Source organism: Telmatherina bonti (genome assembly GCF_933228915.1).
Source record: "Telmatherina bonti genome assembly, chromosome: 24".
Classification (NCBI taxonomy): domain Eukaryota; kingdom Metazoa; phylum Chordata; class Actinopteri; order Atheriniformes; family Telmatherinidae; genus Telmatherina; species Telmatherina bonti.
This window is the reverse complement of record NC_136633.1, coordinates 15295866-15322150: the sequence shown is the minus strand read 5'-3', so window position 1 is coordinate 15322150 and position 26285 is coordinate 15295866. Positions and strand designations below refer to the sequence as shown.

The following is a 26285-nucleotide window of genomic DNA, read 5'->3' as shown; positions in this document are numbered from 1 at the left end:
CTCCAACAGATGTTGAGAAAAATCATTCAAATAGCCTCAGATTTACGCATCGTGTTACTTAACTGTCTCAGAGTTGAGCTCTTCATGGATATTCATTATGAATTGTACAATACTGACTAAATGACCATTCTTTCCTCTCTTATCTCTTCTAGGTAAGCCACGAATCCCTCATCCTCCTTTCAAACATGGCTGCAGAAGTTCCCTGCAGTGCTTATATGTAACGTATGGCTTATTTATCATGACTCGAGCTAATTATGTTTGATCATAATGTCATAAATCTGAATCAGCACTTATTTATATTCTTAGAGGTAAATACTTTCCTGCATACTAACTTTAAGAATATACTCTAATTATGAGTTTCTTGCAGTAATATTGATATCCTGGCATTTTCACAAGAGTTTAATTTGTTTTCCTCTTTATACCCATTAAAAAATCAGCACAAAAACCAAGAAAAAAAACAAAAAAACATGAAAAGCTACTTTTATCTTACCTTAAAATCACAATGGAGGTTTAAGACACTTAAACATCACCAGAGAGTTGCAGTATTTCATTTATGTACACATCTACAACTCTGTACCAGACGATTTTGCATTAAACCCAGAAGTTCTTTGTTTTTCTACATCAGGTGGTGCTTTGTTTGAAGAGATAGAACATTTTCTCAGTCTGAAGCAAAAAGCTAGTTTTACCATCTAAAGCAGCTCAAATCTTTTAGATATTGCTGCTTTCTATATATTGCTGTCTATATTAAAGTTCAACATAAGCTAACTTTAGCATTAGCATGCTATATGCTCATGCTATATTGTCAGTACGAAAACAATCTGACTTAATATTTCATTATATGACTGCTGAGCAGCTGAAAAATTGTATCAAGAAAGAGTTGGGTAGTATTTTGTTTCTACAACTAGCAGTTGGTCTTCTTCGCTCTCAAAGACCTCAAACTGATTTTAAAAGAAAAGCTGATGTAACACCTTGGTAAACATACCCCTCTCCCAGCTTTTGCTCCTGACACACATCGTTTCTAACATGTGCATAACTTCTCCAAAAGCAAATGCAAAGCTTTAATTATTTGTAAACCACTCCATTAAGTTTTTATCAACATTTATCAGGATAAAACACAGATGCAGGTCTTTATTTTGACGCAGCACAACAAAAAACTCAATTGTCAGGAAACTGACAGATTTGTGACAGGCCTTTTAATTGTCCCAAAAGAGCATGTCCCACCCCCCCCTTCCCCTGCCAACAAACAACAATCAATCCCGCAACATGCTGACGGTCCGCCAATCAAAGACACACACTTTACGTGGCAGCTGCGAGTACGTTTCTGTGCCGCACAGATAAGAGCGAGGAAATGAAGCGACCCCCATCCTCCCTGCGTTTCCATCAGCAATTAATTAATACCTGACAAACAGTTGAACCTCACTGCTGCTTTTCATTTTTTGCCTAATTACCGAGCCATTTGACTCCATAGATGTTTGCATGTGCCACCATGTATTGCCACATATTCCCAGAACAAACACACACACACATACACACACACACACACACACACATATATATATCTAGATATCTTAATAGCTGCAGCTGCTCTGAGGTTGATTTGAAGGTGATTAGCTATGCAGCATTAAGCGACAGCCTTGGCTGGTCCTCCTGATGTCGCAGTCAGAGTGGTTTCAGAGAGGGCCAGGTTACACAGAGGCTGCCATCAATAAACTATTAAACCCATTTACACCTCTTCGATCTATTTTGCTGTGAGGTTCATTGTACTTGGCCTCTTCTCGGTAACGACAAAATATTATACTAGTGAGCAACAAGTCTTCTTTTTGTGTGTTTGATGCTTGCCGCACAGTTTGAGGACTAATGTTTAATATGTGACGAATCTCCCACTCCAGTCTTAAAGAGAATAAGAATAGATTCATGATCATTATCATTATTATTAACCAAAATGATTTTAACTGTTTCCATTTACCTGATAAATATGTCAGTCATTACTGAAAATTTCAAGAGGGGACTTTTAGTCAAGATGAGCTTTTGTGTGTCCTTAAAGAATCTTTAACCATCAGCCTGCTGTGTGGCTGGAACTGAGAGAATGGCTGAGCAGAATATTTAATTTATATGCCGACTTCACCATCGCTTTTTGAAAATCACTTTGTTGCTCTGCATGGAAATGTAACCACAGAGCTCGTGGCAGACAAGAAATCCTCATGCTTGAGTGATTTCTTCTGTTTCGCTTTCTGTATCAAGCATAAGTGCACATTGTGTTTTCGTTTTGCCTGCGGGCCCTCGGGGCTCTTAAGACTGTGGTTCCTCATGCAACCGCTTACTGCAAAAAGTCTTCAGATTGCAACTAGTGCGTTGTAATTGTACTTTCCTCTCAAAATGTGCACTTTACCCTCGCTGCCCGCTCGACTCGAAGCGTAGCTGGGACTCTCTGGCACTTTGGTTCAGACTGAAAAATCTCAACACAAATTGTGAAATGTTGACAAATGTTGACAAGTTAGGCTTTTTTCAAATAATATTCTTCGAACATTCTTCCCCCCCCCCCTTTAACTTTACCTGGCCCTAAATGGGTACACTTAACAAAAACAAACCTCAGCTAAGAAGAGGGAATTTTGCTCCTTTCCTTAAAGGACGTATGGCCTTTCTTCTTATATCATTATCTAAAGCTGACCATGCATGGTCAGCACAGTGTGGTGATGGTTAGCGCGGTTTAATTTGGCTGGATGTTTCCCTCCCACCATTTAGATCCCTCCCTTTTACATTTTTATAGTTTTCAACTGGGATTAAGGCATGAAGTGCTTCGTAATGTGCACCACTTTCACTCATCCATGTTTACAAAGGGTGTTTTCAAATATCTCACATCTGTTTCCCCGTTAGTTTAGAACTCACCATTTTAGTAAAGAGTTAAGTTATTAAAAAGACTAAGAACTACATTTACACTTAGCTTGAGCTTTGTAAAAAAAAAAAAAAAAAAAAAAAAAAACGTTAGACAAAGGTTGGATTGAAGCATCACCACTCCATACCTACCCATTAGCTTAACTTGGTTGTGACTGGAAGTTGTTACTACTTGAGGCCCTTTTTCCATTAGTATAAGTTTGTCTCAACTTAATGCGCCTCAGCTCCACTAGGCTTTTGTACCCATTTACCAGGACTTCTTTTGTAACTCCTCAGCCTAGGTTCTAAATGAGCAGAGTCGGGTTGTGTGTGAGGTCACCAGACTGCATGCCGCTATTGGTCAGGGGCGTGTCCAATCAGAGGTCAGGGTAAGGGAGCGATATCGCTGTAAGAGCGATTTCAACTTGCAAGTTGTTTACATTAAGTGACAAGCAATGGCGCAACAAAAGTCTGTACCATGGTCCAACATTGAGGGGGAGACATTTATTTGGTTGCTGAGGAAAGGATACAGAGGGACTTAGATGGAGCAACATAAAATGAAAAAAAAATCTATCAAGAGCTCTCCAACTCAGTGGCTATAGGTTCCAAAAGTAGTTTTCAGCAGTGGTGAGAGAAGCTGAAAAAAGCTCAAAAGTGACTATCGGCAGGTCAAGAACCACAATGGTCGGAGTGGATCAAACAGACGAGACTGGAGGTGGTTCCCAACAAATACAATTTATGGTCAACGACTGGCGAGTAGCAGACCAAGTAGCAGATTGCCTTTAGGTCCTGTATTGTTATAAAGGTTGTCGTGCATGACACATGACCAAGCTGAGATGAGTTGAGGCGATTTAAGTTGAGACAAGCTGATACTTTTGGAAAAGAGGTATTAGTTTGGTTTGAGGGATGACCACGAATTGGACAAAAAGTACATACATTTTTCAATTTGGATATGCTCTTTTGGAAGCCATCTTTGTAATTAAGAGAACCTTGTAACCACTAGATATGAAATAGGAGAATTGTGAGATACATACAATTTTACTAACAGGTGTTTGAACAAGGAATATTTGATTTGTATCATTCTGTTTTGTTTTACAGTGGCCGCATTCTAGCAAATCGGCATTGTCTTGATTGGAGCATCATTTCCACATGGATAATTCCACTAACTCACATTGCCACTTGCCATCTCCTTCCTCCATTAGATTTCATTTCACCCATCTGATTGTCTTCCTCTCTGTGGGAAATAGAAAGTGTCACGTAATACAGACTTAACTCCGAAGGTCATTGGATTTGTTATTTCAGACCAGAAATCCAATAATAACTTCTTTTAAAAATGTGGTCAGAAATATTCCAGACAGCTTCCTTCCAAACTTCAAAACCCAGTGTGAGCTTCAATTCTTCACAAACAGCTCAGAGCAAACAGAGGATGCAGCCAAGGAGGAAGACTATAAAAAAAAATGGTTCCAAAAGGGGAAAATTGATTTTAAGTCCATCCTTCAGGTGTTGCTCAGGATGGTGAAAAAAGGCTTTTCTTTCTCTAGCTGGAGGATGAACTTGAGCTTTACAGCTTTACAGTTTGGTGCAAGGTAAAGGTGTGTGTGTGGGTAATATTTTCCCAAATTTGTCTAGGAGGCATTTCAATTAACAACATGATGTATTAGCACAAATTTACAATTAAAAACAAAAAGTTTGCCAATTTCCGAGTTGATTTTCTACTGTTGTTTTTAAAAGGCTGCAGCTGTGTATCTACATGGCATACCTCTGAGTATGTACTTAAATCTCAATTACATGAAACCAATCAAGATTTATTATGTTTTCCTGTAATTGAGAATAATTCAATAAAGCAATCTGGATATTTATTGAAAAACATGTAGATGTGTGAATGGAAAGCAGATTAGTTGCCTTTCAGATACTTCTATTGAGGTTGTTGTGAATTGAGTAGCTGTAAAGGTAATGTGAAGATTGTGATGCAACGGTTGGTGATCATCTTTTAAAGTTGTGATCCCAGAGAAAAAGGTAAATGTCTTTTATAGGCTTCATTTTGTCAATATGTTTTGATATTTGTCTTGATATTTTTTCTTACAGTCACTGACAATTTCTGCAAGGGAGAAGCAAAGGGGCACTAGCTCATGCTGGAACGTGATTGGGTGTTAGTGATTCATTGGATCTATAGATTTGTTAGTTCCAAGTTATGGCCTAATCAACACTTTTAAGATCATGTAGGAAAAACAACAATGAAGAGAAAAAAAAAAATCCAATGTGGTTGTTGATGCAACCACATTTAAAAATAAGAAACTGGGGTGATCTAAATGGACTGAAAGCTATGAATACAGTTACTTTTATTAAAATTCCAAAGTCAGTCCATCCAACCATCCATCAGGAACCCAGCCACCATCAAACAATGAATGAAAGTTTAAATATCTGTATAGAATAGAGAAACGTGCATGTGCAGTAGACATCTACTTTGTCTTTCTCTTTTTAAATGTGCCGTCATGTGGACTCTGGCTTTGATAAATCCTGCAGTTACAACTGGAGATCCTTTTAGCCCTGAATGTGTCAGCTAAGATCTACACACATTAATGATATGTGATGAACATAGACTTCTGAGAGTTGAAGTCAGTACTTCAGTCATCTGCTTCAATGATGTGGCAACTCTCTTGAATACCCTAATTTGCATGAATCTCTGTTAGGGAAAAAAATAAAAAATCCTGTTTGCATCAGTAAGAGCACAGTTGGCAAAAACATCTCAAAGCTAACTGTATAAATGAAGAAACTGTATGTCAAGTTTTTTGAGTGGGTATTTGCCAATTCTCTTTGAGCCCTCAGTGACCCCCGTAGTGTTTGAAAAAAAGGCACATAAGTGGTGTTTTCACAGTTTGTTACCCCCCTAGCAACCATGTAAAATATAAAAGATGTCCCCTGTGATTCTGCAACCTCAAGCCATGTCTCAAAATCAATCGCATCAAGATGCAAACTCATATGTTCTGCCACTCGGCAGGGTTCAGAACACAGAAGTACACTTCCTATCTTTGACAGCTTCAATGTGGTGTACCGTATTTTCACGACCATAAGGCGCACCGTACTAAAAGACGCAGTCTCAGTTATGTGCGCCCTTTCTGAATTTAACACATACATAAGGCGCACCTGACCATAGGGCGCGGGTTTTATATACCGGTACAATCCACGCCCACACTTCCCCCTTTAACATTCTCAATGCACACAAGCATACAAGTATGCCTTTTTAAAAATAGAGCAGGAGCAAAACCGAGTTTGGTTGTGCTTTATTTAAGTATTGATTACAAAGTACTAACATTTTTTAATCATCAATCAATCATCGCCGCGGGCATGGTAAAACACACGGATAAAACAAGCACACAAGTGTGCGTATTTAAAAATAGACCGGGACCAAAACTGAGTTTGGTACTCACATTTTTTACCGGTAATCGTCATCAGTCAAACCCATCAAAGTCCTCATCCTCTGTTTCTGAATTGAACAGCTGAGCTAAATCTCCAGCAAACATGTGAGGTTCACTTTCTTCACTGTCAGAGTCACTTTCCGTGCCGTGCGGCTCCTCTAAAATGATGCCGGCTTTTGCGAAAGCGCGGACAACAGTGCCAGCAGACACGTTAGCCCAAGCGTCTGTCCTCCAACTCGGGCCACCTTGCCTTATGTCCACGGAAACTCAGCTTTGTCTTCTTTACCTGTCGGAGCTCGTTTTCCATCTTCCTCCACTTGCGAACCATCGATTCATTAATCTTAAATTCTCTCTCGGCTGCTCGATTTCCACGTTGCTATTTGTAGTTGATGGCCTTCAGTTTAAACTGTGCTTCATAAGCGTGTCTTTTTGCCATTTTCAGGGTTGTTAGAAAAAGGTGTTCTGCATAACGCACATACCTGTTCTTTTATATGCGATCAACGCCCACACTTCACCCTTTAACGTTCTCATGGTGTTCTCTATATGTCCGATTGCAACAACAACAACAACAACAACAACAACAACAACATGCACACAAAGGACGCACTGCACTATAGGACGTGCTGCACATTTTGAAGAAAATCTAAGACTTTTATGTGCGCCTTGTGGTCGTGAAAATACGGTATTATTTCAAAGTCAAAGAGAGGAAGTGTTGGAATTAAAGCTTTAGCCCTCCCAATGACAATAAAGTAATGCGGCATTAGGGTTCAGAGACTTTGGAAAGAGAAGAAAGGCAATGGAGTAAGGAGGAGAGAAAAGTAATACTGAGGTGAAAATCTTTTACTATGCTCATTTTCGCCTAATGTAAGACTCCCATGGCAGGCAGAAGCTGAGGACATGTGTAGAATGGCAGATGAGACCCCCACTGCTATCGCACAGATGACAATTCCTCCATATAGCCCTGAAAGGTTGTAAAAACCATCAGTTCAGAAGTGATGGCTGTGAACTTTTGGCCCTACTTGGACCAATGGACAGCTTGGTCCAAGTAGGGCTCTGTTGAGAAATAAGATGAACTCCTAAAATCAACTTTTTCAGGAGTGGAATACTCTTCTGGAAGATGTAGGGTTGGAATTGGGTTCCATGGGAGTGATGATGATTGCATATTGATTCCCTCATTTTTATTTATGGATTCTAGTTATATAGCTTATAGTTATATAGCTCTAGATACTTCAAGATATTCTTAAATGATTCCTTTGGTCAAAGTGTTATGGTTGACTTTCTGGCCTTATTAATGTATTTTGGCCTGAATTAGTTTGTGCAGCACACCCTAGATGACCGGTTCATCATGAGTTTATGTATCATGAATAACAAGTCAACACTCTACACAAAACAAATATCTAAAGCAGAATTATTTTGGGTACTTTGAACAGTTTTAAAGGATGTTTTGTCCTATCACCATGTAATATGCACATGCTTGATGAACGCAATAATAAAAATAAACAAGCAAAGATAAACTAAAGCACAGCTCATGTTATTGTATGCACTGTCATTGCAGTTTCCCTTTAGGATAGGTAAAGTATATTACATTTTCTTTCTTGGTGGAAGTTGGTGGAATGTGACTGTCCTCTGATGATGTCATAATGTTGCACAGATGTGTGACTTTTGCACTAGTTGTATGTTGGATAAACAATGATTGTGTATCAAATGCATTAATGATGTAAGATTACAACTAAATCAAAAGTGTTCCTTATATATAATTAATTTGTTTTGGTTCTAAAATCTAGCTATTAATTGCATTACCTAAAAATCTAAACAATTTAAACATATATTTTTTAAACCTAAACCTGAACAAACAAGTAAAATGGTTTAGGTTAAATACTGTGTGGAAAGATTTTTTTTTTCTTTTCTTTTTTTCCCAGGCGCCTCCTACTTCTTGTTCAGCTGCGACATAAAGAGCTTGTTATTTGTTGGTAAATTAATGCTCATTATCTTGCTGAGCGTGTACTGCAGAGACAATAAGTCTTTGAGAAGTGGCAGTTTTTTTACACCTGTAACATTAGAACATGTCTAAAGAGTGTTGGAAGAAGAAATGCTTAATATATGCTCACACTACTGCCCATAGTGAATGGCAATATGCCTCGAAACTGACAACAAATGAGGAGCCAGTTGTCTCTGTCCTTTTGTGCCTTCCAAATTTTTATACAAGTTTTCCAAAGCAACATTTCTTCAATAAATTATTTACACACCTCTTGCCACTCATTCAAGAAAAGGCCATTATTTTTCGAGCCCTCCATCCATTCTCCGCCGGGTCACGGGGCAGCAGCCTAAGCAGGGAAGCCCAGACTTCCCTCTCTCCAGCCACATTTGACAACTTTGCGGGGGGATCCCCATACTCCCAGAGTACCCCCAACAGGAGCCCCTGGGGAGCATGGTCAAACACCTTATCCAAGTCTACAAAGCACATGTAGACTGGTTTAGCAAACTCCCATGCCCCCTCCAGGACCCCAAAAAGGGTATAGAGCTCATCCGGTGTTCCACGACCAGGACAAAAACCGCATTGCTCCTCCTCAGTCTGAGATTTGACTACCTAACAGACCCTCCTCTCCAGGACCCCTGAATAAACCTTTCCAGGGAGGCAGAGGGGTGTGATCCCCCTGTAGTTGGAGCACACCCTCGGGTCGCCCTTCTTAAAAAGGGTGACCACCACCCCAGTCTGCCAGTCCAGAGGCACTGTCCCCAATGCCCATGCAATGCTGTAGAGACGTGTTAGCCAAGACAGCCCCGCAGCATCCAGAGCCTTAAGAAACTCTAGGCGGATCTCATCCACCCTCGGGGCCCAGCCACCGAGAAGCTTTTTAACCACCTCAGCGACCTCAGCCCCAGATAGGAGAGTCCACCCCCCCCCCCCCCCCCCCCCCCCCCCCCCCCCCCCGAGTCCCTCAGCTCTGCTTCCTCATCGAAAGTCATGTTGGTAGGATTGAGGAGGTCTTCGAAGTGTTCCTTCCACCGACCCACGACGTCCCGAGTTAAGGTCAGCAGCTCCCCATCAATTATTTTTATTTATGCAAAACAAGCAATTGTTTCTCATTATGCAAAACACAATAAAGCAGCACATTTAGTGGGCAAAAAGACAACTACAGATCTCCAAAATCAACTGACAGTTTGTCTCAATGTTTAAAAGTCTAGTTGTGTGCTACAGAAATGGATAATCATCAAATCTGATGATCTGTAACCAATTATTTGAAAGCCTCCTTTTACAGAACAGAAATATTTCAGTAGTTTTGTGATACTTGAAATTACTATTTAAATGTCATTTAGAATAAAAGAATTATTCCTACTATCAGGAATCTTGGCATTGGTTACCTTTCCTTTTCCCAGTTTTCATCTCTTCTCTCCCTTTTACAACGTCTCCCATCGGAGCTCCACCAGGTCTACTCATAAAAGAACAAGTGTGCTTGTCCACATCTTTGACAGCCTGCACAGAGACACACAAACAGCATTACACTTGGCACAGTTGTCTCATTTGATGCAATCCCTTGATACAATCCACAGAAACCCGTAAAAAAATGTTTTATCCTACTTCTTAGAACATATACACCTGACTCACTCCTTCACAGAGAAACCAAGCATATAGACACTCACTGGAGTCAAATACACTCGAGAATATCTGTAGGAAATTGCCTAACATACCTTAAAAAAATCTGTCTTGCTATGTGGGCTTGAATTATGCTAGTTAAAAGCCTTGGCTGTGCACCAATGGGGATAAATGACCACTGAGTGGCTTTCGATGTTTGTGCAGGAAATTTACACCTCCAGTCCTTAGAAACTGGTGAAGGAGAGATACAGGAAAGAAAAACATGTGCTTACTTTGCTTTGTGTCTCTGTGTCTTAGCCTCCTCTGCTTCTCAATAGCCTCGGCATTCATGCACCATAATAATTGCTGCCTTTCTCTCTCAGCCCCCCACCCCACCCCCCACTTTGCAAGGTCACTCATCTCCCTTTGTGTTGCCTCGAAAGTCGCACTCAAAAGGCTCATTCAGATCAGTTATGAGGCTTTTGTAAATATTTAGTGCAGCCATTCAAAACACACCTCATCATTTTCATTCACTATATAATTCACCGGGGGATTAACATGCAGGCAGATTGTGTCCTTGATGCAGAGATAGAGTGGGGCTGTGATTTTTCACTCCACATAAATACATTAAAATCATGGCTCCCTGGTGGATATAATGTCATTTTAATTAACAGAATTATATACTTCGGTTCAGTTGTTACTGGGAACCCCATTTAATGAAGTATTACTTTGTCATTTTATTTTTAACAATGGAACCACACTCAGAGTCTATGGAAGCAGCCTTTTTGCTACATGTGTATTAATCTTTTCTCTATGAGAAGAAAAGATGGAAACTTACAGAACAGCCCAGACAAAAATAAGCAGGGATTCGTAAGAAAATACAATATTTTATCAGATATGCAGTGTCCTGCTTGTCGGGGGATCCCAAGGTGCTTTTGGGTCCTCCCCAGGGTGTCCTCCCAGCAGATTGGGCCTGGAACATCTTTCCAGGGAGGCATCCAGGGGCCTTTCACAACAGATGGAGGAGAAGTAGTTCTCGTCTGAGCCTCTCTCGGATGACAGAGCTTCTCACCCTGTCTCCACAGAAGACCCTTGCCACCCTCCACCCTTGAACTTCTCCATTTGAGGTAGGCCTTCATTCCCACCAGTCTCTCACCAGAAACAACTCCAGAATGAATGATGGGTCAGTTCTTCTGGAAAATACTGGTTTGGATTTCAAGCTGTGCATGGAGGAAAGTATATATATCTAATCAGAACTACTTAATTTGATGAACCAGCTTAGGCTCCTTCCCATACAGGGAGGTGACATTCAACATCCTTCAAGCTAGCTTCTGAAGTAGAGAATTGGACTGCCAATACCAACACCCGGTTAAAGCTGGTGTAAGTAATGTTGGGGAGCTAGCAAGATGTGAAAGTAGCACCTTGTCTCGGCTCGTCCCCCTCTGGTTTTGCTCCTTGCGTGATCCAAGGCTTTTTTCTTACCTCCGCCAAGGAGGTTACGTTTTTACCGGCGTTTGTCTGTTTTTGTTCAAGATGACTCAAAAAGTTATCAACGGATTTTATAGAATTTTTCAGGAATTGTTGGAAATGTGAAAAGGAAGAACTGATTTAATTTTGGTGGTGATCTGGATCACCATTTGGATCCAGGAATTTTTTCAAAGGCCTTGGTGGAGATTTGTGCTCTCAGAGTGCTTTTCTAGTTTGGCAGCTTTTTCCACCAACAAATTTCTCTTTCTCGTCTGTTTAGCGGAAGGAGGCAAATAAACCGAGCCTGGTCGGGGAAATCCTTCCTGCAGTTTCTTAGCCATGTTTGCCTTCCGAGTTTCTTCTTCACTACTTTGTATTTTCATCCTAACACACTATTTTTATGCAGGGTGTGGCTATCAAGTATGCACTGCAGCAGGAGGGAAGCTGGGAGAAGAAGTTTATGAAATATAAGAAATGAACAACTTCAACTTGGCCCAACCATTTTGATTGGTCAGAGTTTTTACAGATTTACATTTAACTGAGGGGTCTAACTACCTTTCTTATCATTCATGATTACCAAATGTATAGACTACCATCAGGATGAGGAACCACTTCACCCAAAATGAAATTAAAAAAAAAAAAAAAGTCTCTATGAAGATTGCTTACCCCAGCTTTAAGGAAAATGGAGGAGGAGTCTATCCCAGCAATCAATGGGCGAGAGTCAGGATACACCCCTAACAGGTCCATCGCAGGGCTCAATTTTAATTCAATTCAATTCAATTCAATTCAATTCAATTCAATTTTACTTAATTTTTACGGCATCACTTCACAACAATGTGATCTCAGAGCACTTTACAGACACATCAGTATGATCCACTTCATAATTAATTGCCCAGTTAGGGAACTAGGCTATTTATTCATCTGAGACAGTGTCTCTCTCTATCCTGGTCTTCAGGCCCTACTGCATGTTTTATAAGCAACCCTACTTAAACACACCTGAATTACATGAATGGCATGTTAACATGCTTGCAAAATTCATTAATCTGAGTCATCAAGCTAGACAGTCATCCAAATGTAATAGAGAGAAAACATGACATGGTTTATTTCAACTTTCACTGGACCTGTTATATATTTTACAATGCTTCATGTTTTATTGTTTCATCTTAAATAATATGCTCTGTTGATGTTACAAGATTTATACAATAGCTCTAAATGGGCTTAACATAAGTTTTTTTCTTTTGAAACAACTTCCCAAATCTACATTTTCATAGTCAGTTGGCAATAATCCCCCCAAAAATTGATTTGATTAATCTATGGATATAAGTCTGAAAAACTAATAGTATTTGGAAATAGAAAATGTGAAGGAACCCTGTGATGATGTCACATGTATGTTTGTGTCTCCTTGTCCATACCAGCAAGTATTTTAGATCACACAGTTCATTCATGTTCATAGTATGATGAGGCAACTCTTAAACATGTAAAGCATTTCATTTCAATACAGCCAGGTCTATGAATTACAAATGAAAATAACTTTTCCTCATCTTGTGGATGTGCAGATATTTTGATGCGGATGCTTTGCCAGTGGTGTGGTACAAGTTTACAGAGGCTCAATAAATGCCGTGGCAAACTGTGTCAAGCAAAGTGCTCTCAGCAAGTACATAAGATTGGTTGATAGATAGATTTCACACTCTGGTGGCTCACATTTCATGTTGGCTTCACACTGACTTTGGTGCTTTGTCGGGGAGCATAACAGGTGATTATTTCCCTTGGCTTAGGTGGGAAAAGGGAGGGCAGCAGAAATGATGGTGGGTATTTGTTATAAGAAGTGGAGCAGAAAGTAAAGGCACGGCATGTTAGTATGTAAGGAAATGCTGTAGTAAAATAAAGACAAATACATTAACAGCTGCCTTCGTCTCCAGCTCTTTACTCTCTTCCTTTGAAGCCTTTTGCTTCCTCACTGTTCCTCCAGTGATCATCATCAGTCACTACTGCTGTCCATCTGCTCAGACAGCAGTGTTCTCACAGAAATGAGCACTATCCAAAAAAGTAGATAAATTTGAAGAGTCCACAAACCTGTTGAAAGATAAGGAGCACATTCAGGTTTTGATTGACAGATGACACAGGGTGCAGCATGGTGCTGCTTTTGCAGATTGCTCTCTTGTGTCAACGGACCAAATTCTCAGAGAATGGAGCATGGTGGAGGGAGTCCGAGTGGCAGAATTCCCCTCTAATTGGCAGCAGATGATAGCAGGGTGGTTGCTCTCACTCATTCATTCATAAAGGTGTATTTAAACATGATTCTCATTGACAGTTACACAGATACAAAAGGGTCCCTCTCTTCTGGCAAATCAGTCATGCTGGTTACTCCACTTTCCCCCAACAAAATAGATTAGAAGGGCTTAGTAGAACATCATAGACAGACTGGATCTGACATTTATTCCGGCGGGGTCCCAAAGCTTGACCAAAGAGACTTTGATTTCCTCTGCATACTTCCATCTTGTTGCTGCCTTTTTCAAACCATCTTGCTGGACCCCTCTTCAGCTATTGCTTGCACCTGATCTTGGACCATCAACTTCCTCTCCTTCTTTTTGCCATGTTGTAGGGCAGAGATGCTGTCCGATCTTATCGTACCATGCATCACCGTGCCCACCAGTGCCTTGTGCCTAACCAAGCTTCAGCATTGTCTTTTCACTTCTGTCCTGGCCTGATGCCTTTGATGCCCAGTTTTCAGATGCCTACTTTATACTTCTTGTACGGGTCTTCATGAACTCTTAATTTAGGCTTCTGATGTGGAGTTTGAGCTTGATGTACAAAGCATTACAGATGCAATGCCTGAAAAACAAAGTGGACCCCATGTGTTAATGGATTGCAGAATTGCCTTTAGATGCTGTAACTAGAAGTAATCATTTTTTGTTTATGGTATCAGTTTCTCACATCATTGTGAAGGAATTTGGCTCCACCCTTTTTTTAGTCAACATTATTTCAGTGTTTGTTTGCATTGGTATTCATTCATGCACATCCATTTTTAAACAAGTTGCACACTTGAAACTGTGAAGTTAAAGGGAAACCTAGTGCCACTAGTCACGAAAAAGGATGCACAAGGCTGAAATATTCAGCTCTAGTTTATTATATCAGAGCATATTTTGACAGCATCTGTGCAGTTAGGGGATACTCCTCCTTCCTCTGCTTCTTTTTTTCCAATCCCCCCTTCTATTTCTACCCTCTGTTTCTTTTTCCCAGCACAGATGTTGGCTGCAGACGACAGCATCGTCATGCATACACACGTGTGTTTGCAAGCCCCAACACCCGCCAAATGCACCTTCGAGTACACATTCACTCCCACTGATACAGCAGAATGCTGTTATGCATGCATGTGTGGTACACACAGAGATGAACCTCCAGTGGGGGAACCCTTGTTTATCTGTTTCTTCAGTCCTGTCAGCGTAGTTCGGTCTCTGCTTGCATTGTAATTCAGTTTGGAGTTGGCCACTTTTGTTCCCTTCACACATATGCTTACGCACTCGCAAATACACAAACACCGTTTAATTGTGTGAAATTCATTGCTAAGGAAATGTTTTGTTCGGGGAGAAAAAAACCGACAGCAGGCATAAGCAGAAACTCACTAAATATACATGATATACGATGATGCAGGGTGTGCACAATATGTTAGTTTGTATATGTTGTAGCAAATTGGAATTGCTTGCTATGATTTTATAAACATCAAACTATGCTCAATGTTTACAATCGTATGCTAATTTTTGTCAGCAGTTTTTTAAAAAATTTTTTTTTTTTTTTTTATAAGGCCTCTGAAATGTAAGTGTTCGTGCTCCGGATGCCTCTTGGGTTGGTCCCACTGGCAGCGTTGTCAACGTTTCTCTCTCCTCTGCTGCCACACACACAGCGTCACCTCGGGGATGCTCTCACAAAGAGAGTGCCTAATGAATGTGGAAAATGAGAACACCAGTTTGATGAACTCTGTTACTCAATTAGCGCAATTAATTTTCCTGTGGCGCTGCTGAGTAAAATGGAGTCACGGATGATTGAGCCACTGTTTCGCTATCTTATTTTATATTTAGGCAGCTGCCTGTATGTGTGCTGGATGTGTGCCGGAATGTGTGTGTGTGTGTGTGTGTGTGTGCAAAGAAGAGAGGCAGTGAGGGAGAAAGATTTTAGAGGAGTCTTATTTTGTTTGTGAATGGAAAAAGACTAGTTTTGGTCTTATCTCCTTTGAGCTAATACTGTTCACGTCTGATTTTGCCCGAACTGAATTACAAATATGTAGGGATTCTCACACTCTTTTCTTTTTCTCTTTACTTAAAAGAAAAAGAAGCCTGATTCACTGTGACATGAAAGTATGCAATGTAATAACACTTTTTTGATAAGTTTAAAAAAAAAAAAAAATCCCAAGAAAAACCCAGATAACACCTCCAATAGACAACGTTTTGGGTGTTAAGGCTGAGCTTTATTCCTTCTGAATCTATTCATGTTCAGCAAAACTCCTAAATGTAGCCTACCGTCTTATGAAAATGCATAAAAGATATGCAGTCAGAAAGACGCATTATCATTTAGACCTTTTAGCTTAATAATGTGCACTTGTAACCTTTTATCTCATTTTCCATTTATTATAGAAATAAGTACAAGGAATAAATTCAAGAGGATGTCGGCCTATGTTAAATACATGAAAAAAAAAAAAAAAAATCACAGCTTCTATAACCAGAGATATGGTGATGATATATGCTGGCACCATTAGGAGACTCATCCATTGCTCCGGTTACCAGGGTGATTCTTTCTTATCTGGCTACATCTAACCATGCAGTAATGGTACATGGAAATAAAACAACCTTTACTAATGTCTGGATTAATGAACTAATCATTGGTACAGTAAATACTTAATGTGGGACCCAAACTGCATTGTTCTTAATGAAGGGTTTATGTTTTGTCTTTAAATGCACACAAGCTTTTGAACATTGATGTAGACTTATTTTTCATTAAGAAATCATACAAGCATAATCAGGGAGCAGAAGAGGGAGTTAAGTAGCTTAATAACAAGCAGAACTGTCAGTCATACATGTACCTATGACCTTAGTTCAAGACAAGCATGTGGCGGAAATTTTAATTTTTAAAAAAAATTCATTTATTTATTTCACTTTCAGGTTAATAAAACAGAACCTCATTGTGGACTTCCAATGAGGTTCTTGTGTGTTATGCATGTTTCGTGAAGAGAGTTTGGAAAAACAACTGTTGCAAAGCTTTACACAATATGTTTTATTTACGAATCAATCCTTCAATCGCTGGATGATTTGATTTGTTCTTTCTCGCATTTCAGACTCGGGTTTAAACTATGTAAACTGAACTCAATTTGGCATATTATACCATAACTAATCCAGTCAAAATCTTTAGTTGCTACTCCCACATAGCTGCACCTTAATGTTTTCCACAACCTTACTACAACCAATCCATGAAATACTGATGCCACTACATTGAGCCATGGAAAAGAAGTCGGAGGAGATGAGCTGCCTTACCCACATCCATAAGTAGTCATGTTGGCAGTGAGGCAGTGTTGTAGTTCCTGTAAAAATGAGGAGTGTTTGTAGTCTGCAGAGTGCTGATCAGCAGTTAACACTTTCCCTCTCTGAAATTGGTCACACAGAAGATTTCAGCAAAGCAAGTAAGCTGCAGTTAGTTTTCTCATGTAAAACTTTAACCTGCACGTATTTCATGAGCAAAGAGGACGGATTTTTGAAGGGTAAATCAGGTTTGTTTTGGAGCCATATTCCTGGCAACAATTCAAGGTACTTCCTCTCTGCCTTTTACATGGCGTCTGTGCTAGCTTATGTTTTGCTACTGCAAAACATAAAAAACATATTTTTAGATGTAACCAAAATATCTAAGTGCAAAGTGACATAAAAAGGCTTTCTACATGCTTCAGTGCCACTTGCTCAAAGGTTATGAGTCCATGTAAAATGTCTTGTAAGACCATGCAGTTAGCTAATTTGCAATTAGCTCCGCGATTGGTGCCAAATTCATGCTACTTTTAAACAGAATTTTGGACTGGTTTCTTGCATGAAATGTTTAAATGGAAGCAAATGCTTTTTTTTTTTTTTTTTTGTTTTCTTTTTTTTCTTTTACTAGCTACAGCCCACACAGTTTATAATGCCAATTCTGTGCTGAAGTCAGTGTTTTGCTGAAGCCATTTGGCCAGAGCAGCTTCTGGCCGCCCTCTCAGACCTGTTACCATGCAACCACGTCAAAGTGCTTGGCATAGGAGGGCCAGCAGGCGGGCACCCGGCATGCCCGCAGATGGTAGGGTGGTCAGAACAGGCTGTGAGAATGGTACCCCTCACTGTTCACGCATACACACACACACACACACACACACACACACACACACACACACAGAGCTGTCGACTGTTGCTTTGTGTGCTAACAGCCAGAATGCCTAAACTCCCACTCTGCGCTTCAACAGGCTAATTATTGCAATTTGTCTGGTGGTTTTTTTCGATGGCAACTTTTTTTATGTTCGCTTTGTTATTTTGCAGGTATATGCAGAATTATGTGTGTCAATGTTGTAATCTCTTTCTTGGATCCATACAGTCATGGAGATGGAAGCAGTGTTAAGTAATTAATTAAATGCAAATTCATATATCCGTAGGTATATAGACAACCATCAACATGGGAATAACTTAAAACAAGCACAGCTTTGAGTGACAGGTGGATGCTTGGGAGAGCCAGCGTGGTGGCAGTTGGCAGGCAGTGGTGACAGTCGTCCTGCTGCCACACAAGCTGCTCCTACTGGTGAAGCCGCCGGATAGTCCAGGCTGGTCACTCCCCCCTGCTCTTTATACGCCCATTCATCCATTGACCATTCCATCCATCTTTTTCCACCCTCCTGTCTATCTGCTTTTTGTATCTGCATTGTTCTTTGTCACACCCTGCGGGTCCTTTCTTTCATATGCACCATACCACTTGCTCTAACCTTGTCTCTGTCATTTGCTAACTCCTTCTCCTTCTTCTTTATGCACCCTGCCTTGCATAAAGTGTTTTAAAAGAATACCAATAGACAGAAGTTGCTTGCGGCTGAATACACCTCTGTTAGCAAAGCAGCTGCAAACATTTACTTTACTTTCTACCAACTTTAATAATTTCAAATGGGGTTGTTGACACTACACAGTTAAGATAAACTTTGGGAGATTTTTAACTTGAAGACAAACCAGTCTTATATTCCCTTGTCTTGACAGTCCCGAAAGGAAATGCATTTATTGTTCTTTACTATTTGCAGGTGACAATATTCCAGTTTCTGCTCTCAGGATTCAGAATCATGGTGCATTGCAAAACAGCTCCTAACTTTGTGTTTAAAACAAAAATATGTTCACAACTGTGGATAACTTGATATATCCTAGTCATGCTCCACACATTTTAATAAAGAGCTTAAAAGCTAGGGTCTTCTAAGTTTTTTTTTTTTTTCACACCTAAATCACAGCTTAGAGCTCACTGCTATGCTTTTGGTGATATTCGTTTTTGCTTTTTTCTATCAGTGTTGTGATCTTGGTTTCTCATTATTTAAACCCTTTGTACCACATTACATGCTAATATAAATTTGCAGGAAAGCATATATTGAACATAGCTATAATTTTTCAGCAGTTTGAAGCGAAGTCACAAAACATAAAAACAGAAAGAGTTTTCAGGGTAGTTGCTTCTTGATGCATTTCACCAAAAAAAAATAAAATAAAAAAAAATAAACAAACAAACAAAAAAAAAAAACAACAACTTTGAATTCAAACTGTGTGAGGAGCAGAAAAACACAACGTTCAGTTGGATTTGTAGCAGGTTAGCTGAGTCATGTCCTTTCTGGTAAACACATTTTCTCTTTAAATATGCTAAAAATGAATAACTTAGTTGATTTTGCTACATAGATGATTTACTATCGTTTTTGTTGGACAACAAAAGTCAAACTGACATCCAATAAAAATACTTTTTTAATCTCTCAACTGTAACAGGGTATAATCATGCATCCTCAAATATCAGAGTTTTATTTTGGAGAAAAATAGTCAAATTAGTCATTTTTACTATTCATCATGGCATGATGCCATTTTCCCATTATTCTGGAGATATTTAAAACTGTTACATCTTAATGTTAAAACCATAACAAAAGATAATAAATCTATATTTCATTTCCTCTGAAACAATTCCCACCATCAAATTTATAAATCACAATGTTTATTGTGCACTAACAGCCAGCTGTGATTTCGAGTGGCTGTAATTCAATAAAAAAAAAAATTTAAAAAAAGTAGTATTCTTATTTTGCGTTAATTGTAGAAAGCGTTCCAACAATTTGGCTACTGGGAAATTGTAGCTGAATAGCCATGCCACTGAGGGTGATGCCTAGAGCTGTCTAGCTCCTTTTTTCCCTGTAAGGAATTTCCACGGAAATGTAAAGAAAAAAAACAAATAATAATAAAAAAAACAAATAAAAAAAACAAAAAAAAAAAACAACAGTGCATACTTTTTGTATTGTCATGACTACTTTGATCCAATAACACAATTAATACAGGTTCTAAGAATTTCTGGCATTTAATGGTAAAAATGGACATAAAAGTTACCTCAAATACCAAGAACAATTGTCAATGGATGTTGGTCATCAGTGGCACAAAGTTCTTCCAGATATAAAAATGTCTTTATCCGTGAAATAAATCTGTGGCCTCAGGTGAAGGATGACTGAACTAGTTCAGCATTGTGTCATGTTTACTGTCTTCTTCTATGGTCTTTTTGAGGCATCACTCAGCCTAAATGGTGCTGTTGCACCTTTCGGAAAGAAAGGTGCTACTGCTGTTTTAAACCTTCGTGAGCTCTGACTGCACACACAGAGTTGTTTGTCCATGCAGAGACACCAAATGGTGGCACAAATATGGCAGCTGCCATGTGCTTGGATCCGTGACAAACAGATATAAATGGCTTGTTCGAAGAGAATAAAAACTTATCAGCTACTTTAGTAAAGTGATTAGAAAGAAATATGAAAAAAAAATGCTATCTGTCATTGACCTCTTATCATAGAACAACAGCATTAATGTGAATGAATTGTATTCCTGTATGGAGTAATCCTACACAAGCAGCAACCACTGCAACCAAGGAGCAAGAAAACTGCTGTGTAACTCATTGACAACAACTCTCTTGCCACACTTGATACAATAAATATCTCATTACGTTGAGGGCAGCTTGTTGTGGGGTTGCTGGTGTTATTCTCCCATCAAATATTTAAGTACTGTTGAGTTTGTAGCAATTATATCATGCTTGTGCAGTTTTGCCCCAACGATAAGATTAATGTTGCAAGTTTCTTTTTTTTTTTCTTTCTTTTCCCCCTCTACTCGTTCACTACCGCAACTCCTTTTGGCAATCCATCTATCCTGTGCAAGTGCAAGAGATTATATGTGTGTGTGTGCGTGTGTGCAAGTGCTCAAGAGGCCTTCAGGTCCAATACTTTATAGGTCTTGGCTTATCTGTGTGATTTACAATCTGGTGCTTGTGAGAAAGAGAGTGGCAGACAAGGCATGCCATCGATCGGCAGCCACCACGAGAGGTGTGTGTCTCTGCGTATTGGTGTGTGTCAGACAGACTATTGCATTAGGGCACACTTGGCTTCTGCTGCTCAGACTGTGTTCTAATTGTCGATCTGGAAAACAGATGGCAATGAATTCTATGTCTCCTCTTGGTTCCTCTTGTGTCTCTGACACATACACACAAACGTGCACACAAACTTACATTCTAATATTACAATTCCGCTGCTTCCCCCAAAAGAAATGATTTATGTTATGCAAAGTTATTGCACTGGACCTTTGTTTTCTGGGTACAGGCTCTTTCATTCAATGCAGTGTCCTAATTTTGACTAGATTGCTGGTGTGCCTATGCATGTGTGTGACTGAAGGTCTGTTGACGGACGTGGCGCCCGTAGGTGGTGCTTTAACTCAGTGTGTGTGTTGTATCACTCACCTCGACATCACTGCAACACCACAGGGTTGCAGCTTAACTCCTAAACCGCCACATACTGTATGGTTCTTAGATGTGCTTGCAAACAGAAATTAACACTTACGTAGCAGGAACCCTGCAGGTCTTCTTCTACCATCCCTCTAAGAGGCTTATTTGCGTGTAGAGGTCTTTTGTCTGCTCGTAGAGGACATGTATCTGTGCGGCACAGGTAGGGACATTGGGAGAAGATTGGGACACAGCAAGATGTTTCGCCACCAGCGTGGATAATCAGGCCTTAAATCTGTCTTTGGAGATTTATTAAAATTCACCAACCAAACCAACTTAACACTGGGAAGTATCTGTCATCGATTGATCATTGGATGATTGATTAGGTTTTCCAATATTTCCACTATGAATGGCATGCTTGTTTTCAGGGATCTAAGAACTTATCATAAACCGGAAATTTCTTTTTTTAGGAACAGCTGCTTGCAGTCGAAGATTTAAAGACCCTGTTAAATAGTCTCAACGTCAAATATGAATACGAACATAAACTACTGTCTTCATTTAGTGCCTATTTCGGTTTATTTTCAGTATATTTCTGGTGAGTCAAATAGAACAACTTCAAAGTCCCACCCGCAGTTATTGGGGGTTCAGCAGTTTAGCCTATATGCCGCCTATAAAGAAAGCAAAGAAGAAAAAGCAGTGGTGTATTTAGTGTATTCACTGTTCTCCCACTTTTAATGACTTTTTCTGTGAATGTATCTTGTCATTATCTCCTCCCCGTCACCATGTTTGCCTTAGAGAATTCAGAAGTGAACCCTGGTGGGTTTTTTTGAAAAACAACCATACAACCTTAGAGCGGAAGTATTTGGCCACTGACACTTGCTATTGTACTTCTCTGTATGTAATGAGAGCATAGATGAGTCTTAACTCGTAACAGGGAATGCTTCTTATGTCAGCTTAATACATTGGTCTTGAATGGAAGATAGGTAGCTAGTCATGGATTCAGAATGTAATACAAGAAGTTTCTAATTGCTTTTGGGCTAACATGGCTAACGTTTAAAGTTACATTGCAAACAGGAAAATCATCCAATGCCCATTAGATGCATGGATTTGGATGGGTATATGTTTTCATTCTCAAGGATATACTTGAAATCCAAATTAAATATGGCAACTTTTTTTTTTCTTTCTTTTTTTCATTTTCATCTCTCTCGTCACATTCCGCAACTCTCACATAGTATGTCAGCAGGATTTTTTTATGGTCTTCTCCAACATATTTTGGGTGTTTAGCCAAAGGGCTAAACTTAGCAACTAATGAGATTAAGATTTGTATTTTAGGGTCTCTAAACTATACATGTAATACCAATAAAAATGTAGACACACAGACTAATTATTAATTATTTTGAAGATATTTCCACACATTTTGACTGTTGCTGGATGATAGACTATGTGCCCTTATGGTCGTCTGAGATCATTGGTGATAAAGACTAATCATCTCAAAATATAAAAATTGTCCAATTGAAAAATCGGTCCAATAATTTTCTTTAAGCTTTACTAGTTCCTACTTTGCCCTTTGTGCCTATTAGATTATATTCCATTGTTTACACGTGTTTAATCTTTAGAATACACACGTTAAAGACATGTATATGCAGGTTAGCATGACTTTAGATGAAGGGGTGTAAATTCACTCATATCTGTTAAACAGTGGCAAATAGTTTTTATGTTCAGACTGGAGTGTGTTTTGTGCCATTCACCTGCAAAACATGACTTAAGTTGTGTCTACGCATGTGTGTGTGTGTGTGTGTTTTTTTTTTTTTTTGTAATTTAATGACTGTGTGTTTTGGCAGGCAGTTACTGCCTTTAGTGTCAAGTGTGTTTCATTTGGAGCCAGATGAAATCCCTCCTGCTTCTACAGCAGCGATCTGACGGCGAATCATGCAGTCATCGCTGCAGGCTAACGCACACAGACTCGTACAGATGCAGGTGGATATTTCTCCCTGCGCGTGCATGTTTGTGTGTGTGTGTGTGTTTGTAAAGTCTGTATTGTGGGAGAAGAGCTCATTATACGTCCCCAATTCCCTCTGCTTTCAGCAGCGTCATCTTCTTCCCAGGAAAAAAAAAAAAAAGCATGTTGGTATGAGAGAAATACATAAACTGGGAGATGAGGAAGCTTTAAAATACACATGGGATGAAAGGGAATGAACGGCAACTGAAAACATGCAAATGGAGCTATTAACAGTTTCCACACAAACAAGACAAGTATGGTCGTACTGCAGATACGTCTTTTCTCCAACAAACTCTTAAGTATTTCCTCCTAAGTGCACCAGTCAAATTAAAAGCAAACAGGAGAATCTGCTTACTTTGACAGTTCTGTGTGTTTCTTAAAGAACTCACCAGCTATTTTTATCCCACGTTTTATCCAAATGCAGCCTTTTTTTTCAGTCTTTTTCAAATGATGGCACGCTGCAGATGATGGCAGATGACAACTTAATCTAACAGCAAGTTTTTTATGATGATTCACCTGCAAGCTAATAGATTCTGAAGAGGTCTCACACACACAGGAGGATACATTTTGCCACTACATTGGATTTATGGGCAATGTAGTACAAGATCAGTTCATATTTTTGAAGAACTAGTTCAAACTCGATTTCGCAAAAAAATAAAATGGAACCAGTTTATGTTCATATTTTACATTTTAAATTCAAAATTACCAAGAAGATGTTCATGCTTTTTTTTTGTCTATATTTTACTGAAGCGTCACATGGTGTTAGCAAATTCTATGAAATACTTGAAGATGGTACAGTCATCTGCTTTCAAATCTATTATTCTATCAGGACACAAACAGAAGGAACAGAAGTTGTTCTTCTTATCATAAGTTCTTTGTGTAGGGAGCATCCAAAAGTCCAATAGTTGGAAAAAATTACAAAGAGAGGGCTCACATTTCAGGATCCAGGTAAAAGATAAAAAAAGCACTTACTGTGAGTTGTTTTTTTGGCTTACATCACATATAGACATATGTATACGTCATTTGACGCAGACCCTTCAGTAGGGCGTCTTCAGTTCTGACGAGGTCAATCACAGATTAAATACAACACCTTTGAATGACATCCCAGTGTAAGCTTCAACTAATTAGTCGTTGTCCAATCTTCTTAATTGCATCATACACATCATTCTTGGGTACATATAACAAAGACTGAAACAATATCTGAGACTAAAATCATCATTAAGTCCATCAGTAAAACTGTCTTCAAACCAGTTTCTTTTAAAATTGCCTCTTCTTGTAGATGTCTCAACCCTCCTTCAATTCCCAAAGACTTAACTGAAGATGGTTAGGAGAGTGGAAAACCATTGATGGTTTGTTTCGGCATAATGTCTAGCAATGGAACAACCCATGTTACCTGCACAGATTGCAGTTTTGTGCTCCACTATACCTTATTTCTGATGTTTGGTTTTTAACACTGTGTGAATATAAAACAGGAAAAAATAATTGTTAAAAGGAATTTCTTTCTCTTGAGTGAATGAGAGAAGGTTTCAGTGTTTGTTTTATTATTATAAGATGTAACCAGCGTACACAATCTACAGTAGTGGATTAGAAAGCTAAGTGCAGTAATTTTCAGAGGGTCCCATAACTGCCTTTGCCCAGGGTCCCAAATTTCTTAAGTCCGCCACTGGTAAGAAGCAGTTTTTACACAATATGTTGCAATATGTGTAAGTGACATGAGTCAAGTAAACAACTATATATGAATACTATTTCGATATGGACTATATATATATATATATATATATATATATATATATATATATATATATATATACACTCATGCATAAAAACTGCAGAAAATGTTGATTGGCAGTTTTTGTCAGCATCTATATTTACATGCAAACATGTAAAGATCTCTAACAAGCTTTGCACCAGCACAATCTTGGCTGCGGCTGTCATTGCCATGTAAATAAATGTGTCAACGGCACATATTGTGATGCAATCTACACAGATGGCGATGCACAATATGACGCAAAAATCCACAAATGCTTATCTAGTTCACACATGAACACAGCTTGATCATGTAAAAATCATCACCTTAGAAGAAGTTTGCCTGAAACTTCATTTTAAGTCCCTTTTGGTCCCATGTGGCACAGATTCAACAAGTATTGGAAAGATGAGGCTCTCGGCTCCACCACATCTCAAAAGTGCTCAACTTGTTTACAGTAACCAGATCTCAATCAACAAGTTCTTTTAAGTAGTCCAAATATGTACAATTTCTTTTTTATTCACTGTTTTGATTTGATTAACACACAAAAAAAAGAAGTGCTTTCTGTTGAAATTATATTAGAGCTAAATGCTCACTGACCCTATTTTTTTACTCCATTTATCCATCAGAGTCTAAATTAAATCATAATTGGGAGATTCAATTTCAAACCTTGCAAAAACAAACGTGTTTCTTTTTTTTTTAAAGACGTGCAAAAAAAAAAAAAAAAAAAAATCCCACCAAGGACAATTTTTCATCTTCTCCCATCCGGCCTCAGTGAGAGTTTAATTTACCAACCGCCTCCATTCATCTGCTTCATTTAAGTTTTATTTTTGAAATGGTGATAAGCTGATAGCTCATCTAATCACCTGTCAAGCATTTTTTTTTACTATTATTATTTTTTTTTCTTTCTGAAAGAGCCTGCCCTTTTTCAACAGTTTCTGCAGAAAACTACTTTCCAGATGGTTTCTGTGTAATAAACCATCTGCTGCATCAGAATTCTGTAGTAACTGAAAATCATGTTAAAATGTAGATGCACATGTACAATTGGGAAACTGTTTTGCAAAATAACTCTTATATACATGTATACACACACACACACACACACACACACATATATATATATATATATATATATATATATATATATATATATATATATATATATATATATATATATATATATATATATATATATAATTACTCATCATGCAGAGCATGTGACATAATTGGTGCATTCCATTGTTCATT

At 38.9% G+C, this 26285-nt stretch overlaps 1 protein-coding gene across 1 annotated transcript in view; it reads left to right on the top strand.

The window, feature by feature from the left end:
- LOC306773740 (receptor tyrosine-protein kinase erbB-4-like) overlaps positions 1 to 26285 on the top strand; it is a gene marked incomplete at its 3' end in the record, with an annotated part of 325583 nt that overhangs the window by 83488 nt on the left and 215810 nt on the right. The gene's annotated exons all lie outside the window — the stretch shown is intronic.